Consider the following 19,321-nt stretch of genomic DNA (forward strand, 5'->3'; position numbering starts at 1 on the left):
GCTCTAGATTCATCCATTTCCCTGTGAATGCCATTATTTTATCTTGTCTGTTGACTATGTAGAATTCCATTGTGTATATATACCACATTTTCTGTATCCATTCATCTGCAGTAGGGCATCTGGATTGTTTCCATCACCTGGCTATTGTGAATAGTGCAGAGATGAACATAGCTGAGCAGGTGTCCTTATCATATCTTGGGTCATGCTGTTTAGTATAGATGCCCAGAATTGGTATGGCGGGATCGTAGGGAAGGCAAAATAAGCTTTTGATCTATAAATACGTCTGTTACACAGCATGGTTTTTAAATTTTTCCCTTTCATGTACTTAACAAGGCAAACTCTACAGACCAGGATAGATTAAATGTGTTCACACACCTCCTGGAAAGTAGCCAGATATCACATATAGAATAATAGTTAAAGACTAAAGTTGATCTATTTAGATTTTACCTTACACAGATCTGTGTATTTATCCTCAGACATACCTGGGCACACAACTACCACAGTCTATCTGGCATCTCTGTGAAAACCAAGATATTAAAGGTCCCTGCTACTGTCTAAATATCAGTTAAGTTTCCACCCTTTTTATACCTCACAGTAGGGATTAAATGTATGTCATTGCTCACAGACAAAACTATGAGGAGAGCCTTTCTAGAACACTGACTATACACATCACTGCTGAAAGGACTTCAATCCTGGCCTGAATCTCTTTCCAGTCTGATTGCTGCAAGTGGTTCGTTTTCTCCCATCAATGCTGATTACCTGCTGCTCTGAACCTTTATTTTTACATCTGTAGGAACAAGGATAATAGCGATATCTCTCTTGCATAGTAAGAATTCATGAAAGGTCTCCATGAATAATGACATATTCGACTTATTCAGTCATGATATATTAGAGTTTAGCTATGTTAGAACACAAATCACAGTGGACTATTTTAGATGGGGAAACAGGATGTGTGATCTGAGGCTGATTAGGTACTCCCCTGTTCATCCAGAACCAAGGCAAAGCCAAGCACTGGGGCTCATGCCTGTAATTCTAACTACTTAGGAGGCTGAGATCTGAGGATCACATTTCAAATCCAGCCCAGGCCCAAAAGTCCATGAGACGTGTCTAATTAAACACCAAAGAGCCAGAAGTGAAGCTGTGGCTCAAGAGTTAAAGCTAATGGATAGCACCCAGGACCTGAGTTCAAATCGTAGGACTGGTCCATGCACACATACACTAGACTTCAGAGGCTGGGAATGTGGCTTAGTGGTAGAGTGCTTGCCTAGCATGCATGAAGCCTTGGGTTCGATTCCTCAATACCACATAAACAGAAAAAGCTGGAAATAGTGCTGTGGCTCAAGCGGTAGAGTGCTAGCCTTGAGCACAGAAGCTTAGGGATAGGGCCCAGGTCCTGAGTTCAAGCCCCACAACTGGGGAAAAAAATAAGACTTCAGCTAGCTGTGTTAACATAAAAAGACCTCCTTCCACTTAAGAAGATGCTCATTCACTTCCCACACTAGTGTATTTCTTCTGTTAAAGGCACCTTTGGCAACGTGCTCTGGACCACTCTCATAATGTAAAGCCTGGAGATGGTGACTATTACTGAAGAGGACAGCTCAAAAACTCCCTCTAGCCCTGCTGGAAAGGACATTAGTATGTGTCCTTAACTAACAACCCACATGCAGCTAAATGAAGGGGTGTGGACTAGTGGATTCACAGTTCTTTATGACCAGCTCCTGACTTGCCTGCTAAGGGGATTGGCTTATAATACTTAGACCAAGTTAACCAGAATCTAACTACAAGGAAGAGAAGCAGACAAGATCTGAGGTGGATTATTGCCTCAAGAACCTAGATTAGGCCAACATATATCCTTCAAATGAAGGGGGGGGGTGTGTGTATGTGTGTATGCACCAGTACTGCAACTTGAGCTCAGGGTCTCTCTTCCTTGGCTTTTTCACTCTGGCACTCTATTACTCCAACCATACTTCCACTTCTGACTTATTGCTGGCTAATTGAAGATAAGCATTTTGGAGACTTTTTGCCCAGGCTGGCTTCAAACCATGATCCTCAGAACTCAGCCTTCTGAGGAATTAGGATTACAGGTGTAAGCCACCAGCACCCAGCCCCTCTATTAATCTTTAACATGACTTCCTGCTTCTCTTCTTCCTTGCCTTTTCTGGCTTCTCCTTATCTGAATCCCATCCTTAGAAAGATCTGTTCAGCCAGTGTCACAGCTCTCTGTTTCTGCATGTAAAATCACTGATGACTCACATGTCAACACCATCCCATAAGACCTCTTGGCCAATCTATGATGGGCTACATGCTCTATAGACATAATGTTTTATTACATATATCAATATATATCTATGACATATAAATCTTCAGCTTAATTTTAATTATGTTCTAAAATCTATATATCAGTGATTGTATATAGAGATTCCCTTATTGAACACTTGTTTGTTAAACATGTCATTTGAAATATGATGTAAAAATCAATGTTAATAATTCTTTAATTAAAAAAAAGACCTTGGCCAAAACAATGACCCAATAATCAGATCCATTTACAACGATCGAATTTCTTTTGTGTAAAACAATCCCCACTATTGTCTACATACAAATATTCTACTCTCCAATGGACACTGGTAGCTCACACCTGTAATCCTTCATATTTAGGAGACTGAGATCTGAAGATCACAATTCAAAGCCAGCCTGGGCAGGAAAGTCAATGAGACTCCTATCCCCAATAAACTAACCATCCTCCAAAAAAGAAAGCCAGAACTGGAGCTGATACTCAAGTGGTAGGGCACTAGCCTTGAGCAAAGTTAACTCAGGGACAGCACTCAGGCTCTGAGTTCAAGACCCAGGAACCACAATCCTTGGATATGAGCTTCCTGAGTACCTAGGATTACAGGTGTGAGCCACCAGCACCTGCCAATTTACCGTTCTTTAAAACAGGTAAGGGCTGGGTAGTAGAGGACTTGCTCGGCATGTGCAAGGCCTTGGGTTTGATTCTCAGCATTACAAAACAAACCAAATGAACAAATATTCCTGAAATTGTGACTCATACCATTAAACATTTGCTGTTGTTATCAGGCAAAGCAACATGGAATTGCAATCATAAGGTATGAACCATGCCTTGGAGGATGCTGACAAATCTCTAGGAACTTTTCATACAGTCTATAATTTCTGAGATATTTATATTAATATCATTGTACCCATGCACACCCATTCTGATTAAATACAAAATTCACGAATGCCAGCATGAAAGAAGACTTTTTTTTAAAGTCTTAGAGCGAGGACTCAATATTTGCACACCCAATGCTATGGACCTGGCACAACTACATAGACATAAAAACTATGACTCTTTAGACACAATGTTTTATTACATAGATTAATATATATCTATGATATACAAACCCTTAGTCTAATTTTGATTATGTTCTAAAAACTAAGTGCCAGTGATTGTATATAGAGATTCCCTTCTTGAATACTTGTTAAACATGTCATTTGAAATATGATGTAAAAATCAATGTTAATAAATTCTTTTTTAAAAAGCTGTATTGTTACTATAAAGGTAATTACAGGGCAGGGAGTTTGGCCTACTGGTAGAGTGTTTGCCTAGCATGCATGAAGACCCAGGTTTGATTCCTCAGTACCACATACATAGAAAAAAGCCAGAAGTGGTGCTGAGGCTCAAGTGGTAGAGCTGTAGCCTTGAAAAAGTCCAAGGACAGTGCTCAGGCCTTGAGCTCAAGCCCAGGACTGGCAAAAAAAAAAAAAAAAGGATCTGGCAAATATCATGTAACCCTTCTATTAATTACAATAAAAAATATATTTAAAAAAAGTAATTGCAGGGCCGGGAGTTTGGCCTAGTGGTTAAAGAGCTTGCCTAGCATGCACGAAGACCCGGGTTCGATTCCTCGGTACCACATACATAGAAAAAAGCCGGAAGTGGTGCTGAGGCCCAAGTGGTAGAGCTCTAGCCTTGAGAAAGTCCAAGGACAGTGCTCAGGCCCTGAGCTCAAGCCCAGGACTGGCAAAAAAAAAAAAAGGTAATTGCAGAGGGGTTATAGTTGCATAAATCAGGAGAAATTAGTACATTTCTTTCTTTTCTGGACTATGTTATGCCTTCCCTCACTCTCTCCCAGCTTTTCCCTCCTGTCCCCACCCACAGGGTATAGAGCTCATTTTCAACACAGTGTCTAGTGAGCATTTGTTCACCTCTGTCCCTCCTTACCCCCCAAAGACAGATAGGCAAACAAGTCCAAAACAAAACAAAACCAACAAAGAATTTTACTGGAATTCATTTCCATAAATATTTTTTACAATTACATGTAAAACTCATCTTAGTGATATCTATATGCTCTATATGTATATCATATACGTGCATGTAAGTATACAATACATGTATATATGGATATGATATGGATATAAGTGTGTATGTGTATGTGTGTGTTCATATGTATATCCATATGTGTGTGCATATGTGTACACATACAATTTACTTACATGTACACGCATATATGTTTATAGTATATAAATATACCATACATACACACATATATGAAAGAACACAATTTCTTTGTTTTTTTTTTCTAGGCTTTTTAGAAGATCTGTTTTAGGGGCAAAGCTTCATGTAGGACTTGAGGTTGGAAAGGCAGTTATCCAAAGATGTCCAACAGTTTTTAAAGGGCCCTGGGTTCCCAGAAAACTACATTCAGGTACTTATTTAATCAGGTGCCAATAAAAATAAAGATAAAGGTATAACCAGGTAGTCACAGAACTGTAAAGAGCCTTGATTCTTTCAGAAGTAAGAAGGCTTTGTCCTCGTAAATAGCTAAGGACATAAGAAAGTCAACAGAAAGCACAGCAAAGTATACACAAAGCACCTTTGTTATGTAGACATATTACTTATGAGGAGAAAAGATTGCTTATAAACTTACAAAAAAACTAACCAAGATCTTGTGACTTTTTTTTTTTTTTGCCAGTCCTGGGCTTGAACTCAGGGCCTGAGCACTGTCCTTGGACTTTCTCAAGGCTAGCACTCTACCACTTGAGCCTCAGCACCACTTCCGGCTTCTTGCTATGTATGTGGGGTACCGAGGAATCGAACCCGGGTCTTCGTGCATGCTAGGCAAGCACTCTACCACTAGGCCAAACTCCCGGCCCCCAATCTTGTGACTTTTTAAAAACTTGTTTTGACAGTACTTGTATTCAGGGTCTCTGGCTTTCCCACTTGAGATGCACATCGAGCCTAGATTTCATCATTTTAACAAGGACAAACTGAATTCTAGTTTTCTATCAGTATAATACTAAATGCTAAAACTATTTGCTTTTCCTTTGGCACTGGGAATTCATCTCAGGACCTCACTCTGACTCAACAAGCAGTCTGCAATTGAAGCCAAGTCTCCAATCCATTTTGTTTTTACTTTGTCTATTAGTTAGTGTCCTCCTAACTCTTCCCAGGCTGACAGTGAACTTAGATCCTCCTGTCTTCACCTCCCAAGTTGCTGGAATCAACAGCACCTGCCACCATACCTGGCCCGCTGAGAGATCAACTTTTTACTTGGGCTGGATTTTAAGCCTTGGTCTTCCTATTTCCATCTCCTGAATAGCTGGGATTACCATCACACTTGGCCTTTAAATCTCCTTCGAATGATATAATAATAATAATAATAATAATAATAATAATAATAATAATAAATGAGTCATTTCTAACCTATCACAAAATTTCATTTTTATGAATCTTCTACAGCTTTCTGTGTCCACCCACATTTTCCTTATAATTTCTTGCCCCGTAGGGAAGCAAAAGCTCTTCTTATTTTAACACAGAGATACTTCTTCTTTAACAAAACTCCATCTTGCAGACCTTGCTTACAAAAACCTTAATCCCTGCCACTGTGGCTCATGGAGTTTCTAGCCTGGTCTGGCTTTGAAAGGCAATCCTCATATCTCAGCCTCTTGAGTAACTAGGATTGCAGGTGTGAGCCACTGGAACCCAGCTATCCTAGATGTTTTCATTGCTATTTTATGAGGCTATAAAGTTCAGTTAAAACCATGTGGTTCATAAATAGCTACTTATGAGGCAGAGTTCAGGAAAACTGAAGGTCAGACCAGCCTTGGCATACACAAGAGACCTTACCTCAGTCAATAGCTGGATACAGTCATGCTTACCTGTAATTCTAGCTACATAAGGAGATGCATACACCCGGTCATGATCCAGAGTGGCCACTCAGAAAATTTTAAAGTAGTCGGGCACAGTGGCTCAAGCCTGGAATCCTAGGTTCAAAGCCAGCCCAGGCACAAAAGGACCTGAGATTCTTATCTCCAATTAACCCTTAGAAAATGGAAAGTGGGGCTTGGCTCAAGGGTAGGGTGGTACCCTTAGCTGAAGAGCTCAGGGACAACACCCAGCCCAGGGTAGGGTGGTATCCTTGAGCTGAAAAGCTCAGGGACAGTGCCCAGGCTGAGTTCAAGCCCCATGACCCCCACAAAAAATAAATAAATAAATAAATAAGATTTTCACATAGCCGGTTACTGGTGACTCACACCCATAGTCCTAGCTACTCAGGAGGCTGAGACCTGAGAATTGTGGTATGAAGTGAACTGAGCAAGAAACTCCATGAGACGTGTGTGCACGTGCGTGTGTGTGTAGTTTACCAATTCTGGGGCTTGTATTTGGACACTTTTTGCACAAGGCTAGTGCTCTGCCACTTGAGACACAGCGCCATTTCTTTTTCTGTGTATGTGGTACCAAGGAATGGAACCCAGGACTTTGTGCATGCTAGGCAAGCACTCTACCACTAGACCACACTCCTGGCCTTCCACAAAACTCTTATCTCCAATTAACTACTCAAAAAAAGGCTGGTAGTGGTGCTGTGGCTCAAGTGCTAGAGCACTAGCCTTGTTCAAAAAGTGTCCAAAGAAACTCAGGAACAGTGCTCAGGCCCAGAGGTCAAGCCCCAGGACCTCTTTCCTTCCTTTCTTTTTTCCTTTCCTTTTCCTTTCTTCCTTTCCTCCCTCCTTCTTTTCTCCCTTCCTCCCTCCCTCTCTGTCTTCCTTCCTTCCTCCCCTCCTTCTCCCTCTTTTTCTTTCTTTCACTTCTTTTCTTTTTTTTTTTTTTGCCAGTCCTGGGCTTGAGCTCAGGGCCTGAGCACTGTCCTTGGACTTTCTCAAGGCTAGAGCTCTACCACTTGAGCCTCAGCACCACTTCCAGCTTTTTTCTATGTATGTGGTACCGAGGAATCGAACCTGGGTCTTCATGCATGCTAGGCAAGCACTCTACCACTAGGCCAAACTCCCGGCCCTCACTTCTTTTCTTTTATTCTCTTTTCTCCTGTTTTAGCTGATAATTCTCCCAGTAAGGTTCCAGCCAAAAATCTAAGCCATAGTTCAAACTGTTTTCTGGCTTTCCTAAGTTGCCTATATCCGTACATCTCTTTCCCCTGTAAAGATGATTTCAAAACTCTCCATTACCATACATTTTTGTATTCACTTCTACTTTTCGCTATAATGCCCTCATGAATATAACAAGTCTGTGTATGTTTTCTTCTGTTACGTTGCCTGCTTATTTATTTTGTAGGCCTAGCGGGCAAACCTAAGAGTAAAGGGAAAGGTAGAACAACCCAACCAGGGAAGAGGACAGTTCTCATTATGTAACTTGGGTTGACCTCCAGTTCATAATCTTTTTGCCTAGGCTTCCAAATGCTGCAGTTACAGGATTTTGCCCAGCTCCATTCTCTCCATTCTTCAGGTCGTGTCAAACTTCTTAGTAGAGAGGAGAGAAGTTTTTTCTCGGTTGTGCTTTTTGTAATGTTCCAGAGTTTGAGCTGCCTTGAGAATAAACCAGGAAATAACAGAGAACAAAGATATGATGCAATAGCACTCTGTTGGCCTTTCTGTAAGCTCTGATTTCCTCTCTTTAATTTGTTTGACAATGTTTGCTTTTTCACAGTCCTGGGTTATTTGTTTAATGTATTCTGCCCATTTTGTTTTGTTTTGTCATTATTGTTGTAGCCACAAAAAGATTCTCTTAGCTAGAGGTAGAAACTACTAGGCTTCTGTTTTGATTTGACTGGTTCTGTGCTTGGAGCCGGGGAAGTTCTCACTATGTGTCTCAGGCTCCTCTCACAAGGCTAGGCTAAAGCTGTTCCTCCCTGCTGGCCTCTGGAACAGCTAGCACCACAGGTGAAAGCCACCACACCCTGCAATAAAGAAACCTTACCCCATGGGTGTGACTTACTGAAACTGTACTGCAGGTTTTATGTTCTGTAGGCTTTATCTGAGTCAGCGTTCGCTTAGCTTAGAGTAAATAGCCTCTGCTAATAGGCACTTCCTTTATTCTCAGACTTTTGAAAAACAACTTAGAGTCTCCACAAATTATGGCAATGCTTACTGTCAAAGGAATAGTTCTTCCCCTCTCTGCTTTCTACTGTAGATTGAAGTTGAGGTACAAAGCAGCAGAAAAAAAAAATCATCCTGTTCTTCAGTTCAAAATAGCTGACCTTGGGGGTGGAGAAAGGAAAAAGGAGACAAATACATGAAAAGGGGTATCAATGTTCGAGAAGTAATACGCCTACTACTTGATGAATGTAACTGTAACTCTTCTATACATTATCCCAACAATAAAAAAAAAATAGCTGACCTTAACCTTAGGAGTATAAAGTATTGTTTCTCTATGTAAATACGTTTAACTGCATTGCCTGACAAGGATGATGGATAGAGAGAGGTGGTGTTTTAAGTTTCCAGGAAGAGCAGAGAACACACTGAGCATTGTAATATATCACTATTTCAATTTGGATGCTGATATATATCTATTTTTATCATTCTTTTCTTTTTGCAGTACAAAGGATCAAACCCAGGACCTTGAGCATGTTAAGCAAATGCTCTAGCATTGAACAACAACTCCAATCTTGCCATATATGTACACACACACACACACACACACGGTGCCAGTTCTGGGTCTTGAATTCAGGGCCTGGGCAAGGTACCTGGGCTTTTATGCTCAAGGTTAGCTCTCTGTCACTTGAGCCACAGCTCCACTTCCAGTTTTTAGGTGGTTAATTGATGATAAGAGTCTCACGTACTTAAGGTGGGTATGGTGGCTCACACCTGTAACCCTAACTACTCAGGAGGCTGAGATCTGAAGATCACAGTTCAAAGCCAGCCAGGCATTAAAGACTGTGAGATTCTTATCTCCAATTAGCCACTAGAAAACTGGCAGGGCAGTAGCCTTGAGCTGAAGAGTTCAGGGACAACACCCAGGCCCCAGAGTTCAAGTTTCATAGACTTTCCTGTCTGGGCTGGCGTTGACCTTCAATCTTCCAATCTCAGCCTTCTGAGTAGCTAGGATTTATAGGTATGAGCCATCAGTGCCTGATTTTTTTTTTTTTTTTTTGCCAGTCCTGGGCTTTAACTCAAGGCCTGAGCACTGTCCTTGGGTTTTCTCAAAGGTAGAGCTCTACCACTTGAGCCTCAGCACCACTTTTGGCTTTTTTCTATGTATGTGGTACCAAGTTATCGAACTGGGGTCTTCGTGCATGCTAGGCAAGCACTCTACCACTAGGCCAAACTCCGGGCCCCCGATTTTGTTTTTAATTTTCTTTTTGACATAATTTTGCTATTTTACTCATCCTGGCCTTAAACTCCTGGGATCAAGCAATCCTCCTGCCTCAGCCTTCCAAGTAGTTGGGACATCAGCACAGGCCACCAGTCTTAGCTCAATTACATCTTTTATCACCTTCATTATGTGGATTTGTGATTGAGAGTTCTGAGCTGGAAGCATGTCTCAAGTGTGGCAGAGTACCTAGCATGAAGCCCTGAGTTCAGATTTCAGCACTTCCTCCTAGACTAAAACCTTTTACACATATGCTACAAAATAGGATTCTTTGTATTTTGGTTTGGTCTCACTTGAAATTTAGCAAGCTTTATATAAAACTAACTTTCACTGACTTTACTTCCCTCCACTTGCTAACATTAACAGAGAGAAGAAAGGAAGAATATTTAAAACCTTAACTGTAGGGCCAGGAATTTGATCTAGTGGTAGAGTGCTTGCTTAGTGTGCATGAAGACCTGGGTTCAATTCCTTGGTACCACATACATAGAAAAGGCCGGAAGTGTGGTGTGGCTCAAGTGGTAGTGCTCTTGCCTTGAGAAAGCCCAAGGACAGTGTGCAGGCCCCAATTTTAAGCCCTAGGACTGGTAAAGAAAAAAAAATGAAAGTCTTAACTGTATTCTAAATTTCTGTTTATTGAAATTCTGTGCAAGTATTTGGGTAGCTTTCAAGCCAGTCTAGTTAATTGAGTAATAAATAATTCTCTTTGATTCTAAACACTAGTGAGGCCAACTATTGATATTAAAGAGTTCATAAACCTTTGTGTAGGTGGAATGATGCCATGAAAATTAGCCTAGTTTAAGAGCAAAGGATAATCATGATTCTGGATTTTACCATAAGGCTTTCCAAGATTATCTAGAATAAATAGGGAACATGTACAAATCAACAACAAAAAGACAACCCACCTCAAGAATGAGCAAAGGCTTTGAATAAATCTTCCAGAGATGATGAAAGGTAATCAATAAGCACATGAAAAGCATTCAGCTTTACCAAAGGGCTGGAGTGTGGGTCAGTGACTGAGCACATGTTTAGCACAGGTGATATTATGGACTCCCCTCCTTTCTCCCAGACCAGATCAAACCATGAGATATCTACACCATACTTACTAGATGGTGTTAACACAAAGAAAAATACTGGCAAGCAAGTACTGTACACACCCATGGACCTATTGAATTAAAACCGTGTACTATGTACCTATAATTGAAAATAGCTATTTAAAGATAAGTTCGAGATAATTTTTTAGAAGCTGGGTGCTGGTGGTTCATGTCTGTAATCTTACCTACTCAGGAGGCTGAGATCTGAGGGTTATGCTTCAAAGCCAGACTGGGCAGAAAAGCCTATGAGATTCTTACCACCAATTAAACAACAAAAAGACAGAAGTGGGGGGTTGGAGTTTGACCTAGTGGTAGAGTGTTTGCCTAGCATACACGAAGACCCAGGTTCGATTCTTTGGTACCACATACATTAAAAAAAAGCCAGAAGTGGTACTGTGGTTCAAGTGGTAGAGCTCTAACCTTGAAAAAAAAACCCAAGGACAATGCTCAGGCCCTGAGTTCAAGCCCAGGACTGGCAAAAAAAAAAGCTGAAGTGGAGGTGTGGCTCAAGTGGCATGACTGCTTAGAGCAAAAAACCTAAGCAAGAGTGTGAGACCTGAGTTCAAGCCCCAGTATTGGCATGAAAACACAGCATAAAAAAAAGATAAAATAAGAGGTGTTGAGGGTACAGAGAAATTGAAAGTTTTGTCCATTGTTGATGGCAATAGATATGCCATCTGGATGCAGAGTGTCACATGGGAATAAGGACATCATTCGAAAGGAATCTGACAAGGCTCACTTGTACTCTTGCAGAAGAGTGTTGTCACCATCCGGCAAGCAAGCACACAGAGCAGGCAGAGGCTGCTCCTTCTTCATACCTAACCCACTGAGCAGAATGGCTGAGCTCAGATTCATAATCTGCAAAATTAATAGGATGTAACTAAAATTCAATGAGCTTGTTAAAGGATGCCTCAATTAAAGAATCATAGCAAAAGTATCCAACTAAAATGTTGGGCCAAACCACCTGGCCAAAGCAGGAACTTTTCAGAAAAACAATCCTCACCAAATGGACCAATTTGATAGAAAAGAAGCTTTTCTCACAATGAAACTGTAAAATAATGTATTCATTTTGGGAGATAGTTTGGAAATTGTTAGAAAATTAGAGTTTTTTTTTGATATGGCTCAATAATTCTACTCCTAGAAATACGTTCAGAAAAATTAAATATGAAGACTCAAACAGATATTAGCCCATAAATTTGACAGCAGCATTATTCCAAGTGGTCAGAAGTTGAAAGCAACTCAAATTTCTATTGCCAAATAGATGGATAAATAAATGTTACATACATGAAATATTAATCAGCCCCCAAAATGATTATAAGGCAGCCTGGCAATGTTGGCTCACGCCTGTTATCCTAGCACTCAGGAGGTTCAAATCTGTGGATCATGGTTCAAAGTCAGCGTGGGTAAGAAACTATGACACTCTTATTTCTAATCAATCACCAGAAAACCAGAAGTGGAGCTGTGGCTTGAAGTGGCAAAACACTAGTCTTGAGCAAAAAAATCTGGACAGTGCCCAGACCCTTGATCCAAGCTCCTTGAGAAGAAAAAAGAAAAAGAAAGAAATGATTACAGGGACAAAGGGATAAGTGGGAGCCATTGAAAATAATGGAGGGAAACAAATGAACAGACCAGATATTGGTCAATAGCAAGATAATGCAAGGTTCCACTGTCCTGGTATCCTGGGTATAGGAAATATTCCTTGAATGTGATGCCAACCCTGCCATCTTGGAGGCACTGACCAAGTCATCGAAGCCAGAGGCACCTTGAGTCTAATGTGTAGTAGGCTACACTGGCTAAAGCTGAAACTCATCCATCCCTTCCCTGGGCTCAAAAGGCCTCTAATCTGCTATAACAGTGCAAGTACATAGTATGTGCTTTTCTTCAATTCACACCACAGTACTTAGCCAGTGAGGAACCTGGGGGAAGAACCTGTGTACATGAAGGATAAAATACTTGCCTAACTACCACCAGACACTTGATCTTGCAAGGTAATGGAAGGATTGATGCTCCCCCCCCATTCCTCCCTCCCCTCAGCTGTAAATAGTACATCGTGAATCCAGCAGAGAAGCCCTCCACCTCCCTTAATGTAGTGTTTCCGCATTGACCTCTGCTTCCCTGCTAGACCTCATAAAACCCCTCCATCCTGAGCCCATTTCCTGACACAAACCTCCATACCAATGAGAAGGTTTGTGTCCCTGGCAATAAATAGTCCTAGCCTGTTGAGATTGAGTCTGTCCTATTCTTTCATTTCTTCTCCATTTTCCTAACAGTAACCAATAATGTTTCACTTTTGCCGCATTTCTAAAGTATACATTCTTACAGCTTGGACTGGTCAGTGTGTTTCCACATAGTCAAGCGAGGAAATGAAAATCAAATCCATTTCAAACACTACAGAACCTCACAAAAATTGAAGGATAATATAATGGACAGATACTGAAGGGACCTGATGCAAATCTTTGTAGAGGAAAATGATGTTCAGATAGATAATTTGGGGCCATATTTTTCAGGTGTATTTACAAATTGTTTCTTTTCTCATTAAAAAAAAAAAAGCAGAAACAAAACCAACCTAACCAGAGCAAGACAGATTCAATAACTTGGCTCTTGGGACATGAAACTAGTTTTTCCTGCTCCTGAGGTATAATTTCAATTCAATAGTTTTGAGAACTATAATAGGATAGAAAAAAATATGTGGTAATTTGATACCCAAATACCTGAGGACTAATTCCCTAAGCTTGTTTGCTTGTTTTCCTTTCTTTCTTTCTCTCTTTCTTTCCTTTCTACCCTCTGTTTGTCTGTCTGTTGCTCTGTCTCTGTCTGTCTCTCCTTCATTCAGAGATATTAGCAGGTTCACTCAGCTATCCGTTTTCTACAAAACACACATAAAAATTACTTGAGTTTCACACATGCAAATAATTTCAAGGGGTCTCACAAGGAGAGGACCACAAGGTAGAAGTTTTAGTAAGGATTTATTTTAATTTAATAGAATAGAGCCCAAACAGAAACATTTCCCTGAGCAGAAAAGGTGAGCAGAGGCTCCAAATGCTGGCTCTTATGTGTGGTCTTGATGCTTTCTGAGCTGGGGAAATATACATGATCATTGTATTTGGCATTCCTAATCCTTAAACAGTTGTGGGTAGCTACATGAGTGTTACTCATTATTCTAAAACATGGAGATGGGATTCTAAGCCCACCTAAAATTCAGTCCAGAAAGCATAAATACACCTTGACAAAGAGTGCAACGTGATGCCTCTTTAGCTCACACTGGACGATCATACAAGGAAATCTCCTTTTTTGTTTCCCTTTCTTTTCTTTTTTTTTTTTTTTTTGCCAGTCCTGGGCTTGAGCTCAGGGCCTGAGCACTGTCCTTGGACTTTCTCAAGGCTAGAGCTCTACCACTTGAGCCTCAGCACCACTTCCGGTGTGGTACCGAGGAATCGAACCTGGGTCTTCATGCATGCTAAGCAAGCACTTTAACCACTAGGCCAAACTCCCGGCCCCTTTTTTCCCTTTCTTTTTCATACTTTATCCTGTTTTGCATGCTTTTTGTTTGTTTTTGTTTGGGGGGGGTATTTGCTTTTGTGGGTGGAATATGGGGCTTGAACTCCACCTGGGTGCTGTTCCCTAGCTCTTCAGCTCAAGGTTCCCACCCTACTCTTGAGCTAAGTCCTACTTCCCTTTTTCTAGAGGTTAATTGGAAATAGGTCCTTTTGTGCCTGGGCTGGCTTTGAACCCTGATCCTGAGATCTCAGCCTCCTGACTGGCTAGGATTACAGGTGTGCACCACCGTTCCCAGCTTGTCTGTTGTTTTTGTGTTTTAATTAGCTTACTTTAGTTCTAAAGAAAAGGATTTATCACATTTCCATATAGGATTGCAATCAATCTTACCCCTCTGTCACTCTACTCCCTTCCCAAAACAATTTTAACAAGTTTCTTTATTCAATGTTTATAGTTACAAACTATCTTTGTGTGTGTGTGTTTGAATTCAGGGCTGGGGCACTATCCTTGAGCTTCTTTTGTTCAAGGCTAACACTCTATCACTCAAGTCACAGCTTTGTTCAGCTTGCTGAATAGATCTTTGTGGTAGTTCATGGGAGATAAAAGTCCTATGAACTACTTTGCCCCAGCTGGCTACCAACTGTGAGCCTCAGATCTCAGCCTCCTGACTAATTTAGAATTACAAGCATGAGCCACCAGTGCCAGTTTACAAATGATCTATTTGACCAAATTAATCTTTCAAAAATGCATTTCAAAACTGCTCATGATTTTTCTTTCCCGTTTCTCCCTTCCCTATCTCTTCCTACAGAATCCCCTAGTTAGATTTATGTCTGTAATTATCCGTAAATAGTTATGTAAATGAATGTATATGTACATGCCATGAATATATATGTCTAGAAGTGAAACTAGATATATTTTATTTGTTCTCCAATTGCATCTATTTTTCTTCTACATCATTGCATTCTATTTTTGTATGAATACCCGCTATTGGTTTGTAATTCTTTCTTTCTTTTTTTTTTTTGTTGTATCTCTGTTTTTGGAATGACTTCAAAGAAAGAGCTTGGTATCAATCCCTCTGCTTCTATTTCAGGAAATATTTTCTTTTCTTTTTGTTGGTTGTGGGGCTTGAACTTAGGGCCTGGACACTGTCCCTGAACTTTTTCACTCAAGTCTAGTACTCTACCATTTTTTTTAAGAAAATGTCTTACAATGTGCATTTTATTCCATTCCATTATACAATGTTTACATACAGTTACAACCCTTCGAAAACATGATTTTCTTGATCCATTTGTGTGAGTGCCTAAGACTTTTCACTTTAGCAGGGAGAACTGGAAGCATGTGAACCCAATTCAGGGCTAACTTAAGAGTGGTGCAGGGCCAAGTGTGGGCCAGTCAGAAAGGAACGGAGTCCTTAAACACAGAAGAGTAGAGAGCGGGCATGTGTTTCAAACCTATGGCCTTAGTGCCACAGGCATTTGGGATCCGTAGTCTCATCTTGGAGTAAAACCTTCAATAAATTAGTGTTGGACACAACTCAAAATTGTACAATATTCAACAGAAGGCCCACAGGGGACCTTCATTGAAAGTGGCACCAATCCACACCTGATGGTCTCCACCCTCCAGCTGACCAGATGGTTGGCACTTAAATAAAGTCTTTGTGCATTAGTGAGGACTCTGGTACTGACTTAAGCACCCTGCATGTCTGTAGTCTACAAAGTGTGGCAAAATGGACTTGGGCAATGGCACATGGAGGCCTCCTCACCTACCATGACTCCTGCCAGTGGTTCCCCACCACCCTAGAAGGCTCTTGGAGGACATGGGTGTACAGTAAATTAAATTAAGATGCATTCAGGGACTTTTGCACTAAGCAGATGCTTAAAAACAAAACAAAACCCCCAAACACAACACAAGAACAAAATAGAGCGATGTGGCTGTGGCTAGGGAAGTTCTCACATGTTGTTTAGCTCCAGTAAAGTCTGATCCAGCATCTGATGCATACTAAGGTTCTCTTCTTTGGCATGAGCCACTTTCTCTTCTAAGTCATCAATGCTTTTCTCCAACTTAGTTACAGCCCTCTCTGCAAATTCAGCCCGAGCCTCAGCCTCCTTCAGCTTGTCAGAAAGGACCTTGATTTCTTCTTCATATTTATCTTCCTTTTGTGAGTGGCTTAGCCACTCCTCTGCACGTTCCAGCTCACTCTCAATGATGACCAGCTTACGGGCCACCTCTCCATATTTGCAGTTGGCATCTTCAGCAATGTGCTTCGCCTCTTTGAGCTGGATCTCCTGAATTTCCATTTTTTCTTCATCTTTATGGGCTCGACTTTCAATGACCTTCAATGCATCTCTAGCTCTCATCTGCTGCCTTCTTGGCCTCCTCCAGCTTCTGCAGAGCCGTTACTAGTCGCTCTTGAGCACGATCCAGCTCCTCCTCAACTAGCTGGATGTGTCTGTTCAGAGAAGCCACATTGGCCTCAGCATCAGTGGCCTTTTTCTCTGCCAGCTCCAATTTCTCCTGGGCATCTTCGAGAGACTCAGAGTATTTATCCAGTTCATCTTCAATGCCCTTGAGTTTCTTTTGTAACCACACCAGCTCATCTTCCAGCTGTTTACTGCGGTTTTCCACCGCCTTTTTGTTGGCCTCAGCATGCTGGGCTTGATCTAAGGCATTCTCCTTGTCGAGCTTCAGCATCTGCATTTTCTTCTTGATGGCGTCCATGGTGGCGGTGGTGAGGCCCCTCCCCCCCACCCAGGGCTGCGGCAGGAGTGGAGAGGCGACCAGGTGCACACTGGGGCAGACGAGCTGGAGTGCCAGCCACAGTTCCATTTCGATTTTCTGATGTTTAGTTGGAGATTAGAGTCTCATGGACTTTCTGCCTTAGCTGGTTTTGAATAGCAATCCTCAGATCTCAGCCTCTTGAGTAGCTATAATTATAGGCATGAGTTACGAGTGCCCAGCTGGTCCAGAAGTCAAGGACTGTATGTGAAGAATCCCTAATTTCAACGGAAACTTCACAAACCTTCACTTCATCCAGTGACAAAGTCAAGTATATAAAAGATTGAGAATGTAAAAAAGTATTCTGCATTTGGTGAACATTACAAGGGAATTTGGAATAAGTATAATGAATGGGGAATCCAGAAGAACCATACTTCTATGTTATTGGAAAAGCAATTATAAATCTAGGGAAGGCTAAATGAAGTATTACTTTCTTTGGGGTAAGAAAAAAAATGTCCCATTAAATTGTCCAGGCTGGTCTTAAACTCCTAGGTTCAAGTGATCCTTGCACCTTACCCATCTTCCTGTGTGCCTGGGACTACAGGTGTGCTACCATGCTACTTGTTTTTATTATTGTTCTCATTTTCATTGTGCCTTTTGCATGTATAGGTTTTGGGGGTCATATTTAGTTTCACGTTTGTTCAAGGTGACAAAATACATGCTAGTACTTCATAATCAGAAGTGTTTGTTTCAATTGTTACTATTCTAAGGCTTTCTGAGCAAACCAGAAGGGCTTTCTTTTTTCTAAAGAATGTATGCTATAAGGTGTATTTTTGCTGGTGTATTTAAAATATTTTGAATCATACTTTCCCCTCTTTCTCTCACACACATACACAGTTACAGCACTGTTTTCTGAATGCTTGTATATGTGTTTTTACATGTGTGTATGCTCGCACACGCAGCTATTTAGATGAGTGGATAGCTATTATTTACCAGGTTTTTAGTAGCAGAAAAATTGGATGAAAGCAAGAGAAATGACTCAGTGGTAGAATGTACAAAATGCAAGATGCTGGGTTTAATTCTCTAAGCATTGGGGGGAGAGAGCAACAAAACATTCCAAGTACTGTGTAAATCATTTTTCATTGTTGTGACAAAATACCTGAGTAAGCAACTTAATGGAGGAAGTATTTACTTTGGCTCAGGCTTTCAGAGATTTCTGTCCATGATCAGTTGGCTCCATTGTGCCTAGCACCTTCTGAGGTGAGGCAGAACACCTTGGTAGGGGAGGCTGTTGAGGACCAGAGTTTCTCACTTCAAGATGGGCAAGCGGCAAATAAGGACAGCAGAGGAGAGATATAGCCTTCAAAGGCAGGCTTCCAGAGACCCACTTCCTCCAGCCGGGTCCCACCTACCTCAGTTCCACCACCTCTCAAATCTGTACAAAGTTGTACCCATCAAAGAATTAATACATTCACTAGATATACTTCAGGGTCCAGTCACTTCCTAGAAACCCTATCAGCTGACCACCACGAATTAGCAGAGAGAGGTAGCAGACAGACTAAAGGACATCCAGGCCCTGAGTTCAATCCCTAAGACAAGCCCGCTCTCTCGCTCTCTCTCTCTTTCTCTCTGTCTGTCTGTCTGTCTGTCTGTCTGTCTGTCTGTCTGTCTCTCTCTCTCTCTCTCTCTCACACACACACACACACACACACACACACACACACACACACATCTTAACATCACAAGGAAAGGCTTAACGCTGGTTTTATTTCTTTGATCACCAATCGGATAGCGAATATTCATTTCAGCCCGTCCATAACATGAATAGGCCTCCGGGGTGGTCTCTCTCCTCCGTCCCTCCCAGCCTACTGGTCCATGGCATTCAGCCCACTGATGGCAAGGCTGGTGTCCCCTAGGCTTCAAGGTCTGTCAGGGTGAGTAGGGGTCAATTTCAACAAACAAGTTGTTCAGGTTGGCAACTTGACCCGGGACTCAGGGCTAATCTTGTTTGCTTTCAGGTCATTGACAGTCTTTTTTTTTTTTTTAGTGGGATCCGCCTCCGTGCCCTCCCTCAGGGTCCTTTGCCCCAGGGACTTTGCCCTTTCTTAAGTGCTAGTCGCCAAGCCATTTTCTGCTGACTGCTCATCGGGGAGGCCGGCCGGAGAGGTGAAGAGCCCCCCTCGGATCTGTGCTCCAGGGCCCCTAGGACGAGGTCCGACCCACCCGCTCCTGGATCTGTGCCCGGGGCCGTCTAGTAGGCCGGGCCGCCCGGATCTGAGCCCCGAGGTCGCCTAGAAGGAGGCCGGGCCCCCATCTGGGCCCGGAGCATCTGGGAGGAGGCCGCCCCCCCCCCCGGCCCCCGGTCTGGGCCCCGGGGCCGCGGACAGACACGCCGGTGGGACTCCCGTTGGCCGGGAACCAG

The 19,321-nt window shown here is 41.9% G+C and overlaps 1 pseudogene; it reads right to left on the reverse strand.

Moving 5' to 3' along the window:
- Window positions 1-16,088: 16,088 nt before the first annotated feature.
- Window positions 16,089-16,902, reverse strand: LOC150061380 (uncharacterized; annotated as a pseudogene).
- Between the last annotated feature and the right edge of the window lie 2,419 nt (window positions 16,903-19,321).

The sequence above is a fragment of the Megascapheus bottae genome, chromosome 6 (assembly GCF_031878675.1).
Source record: "Megascapheus bottae isolate mThoBot1 chromosome 6, mThoBot2.hap1, whole genome shotgun sequence".
Classification (NCBI taxonomy): domain Eukaryota; kingdom Metazoa; phylum Chordata; class Mammalia; order Rodentia; family Geomyidae; genus Megascapheus; species Megascapheus bottae.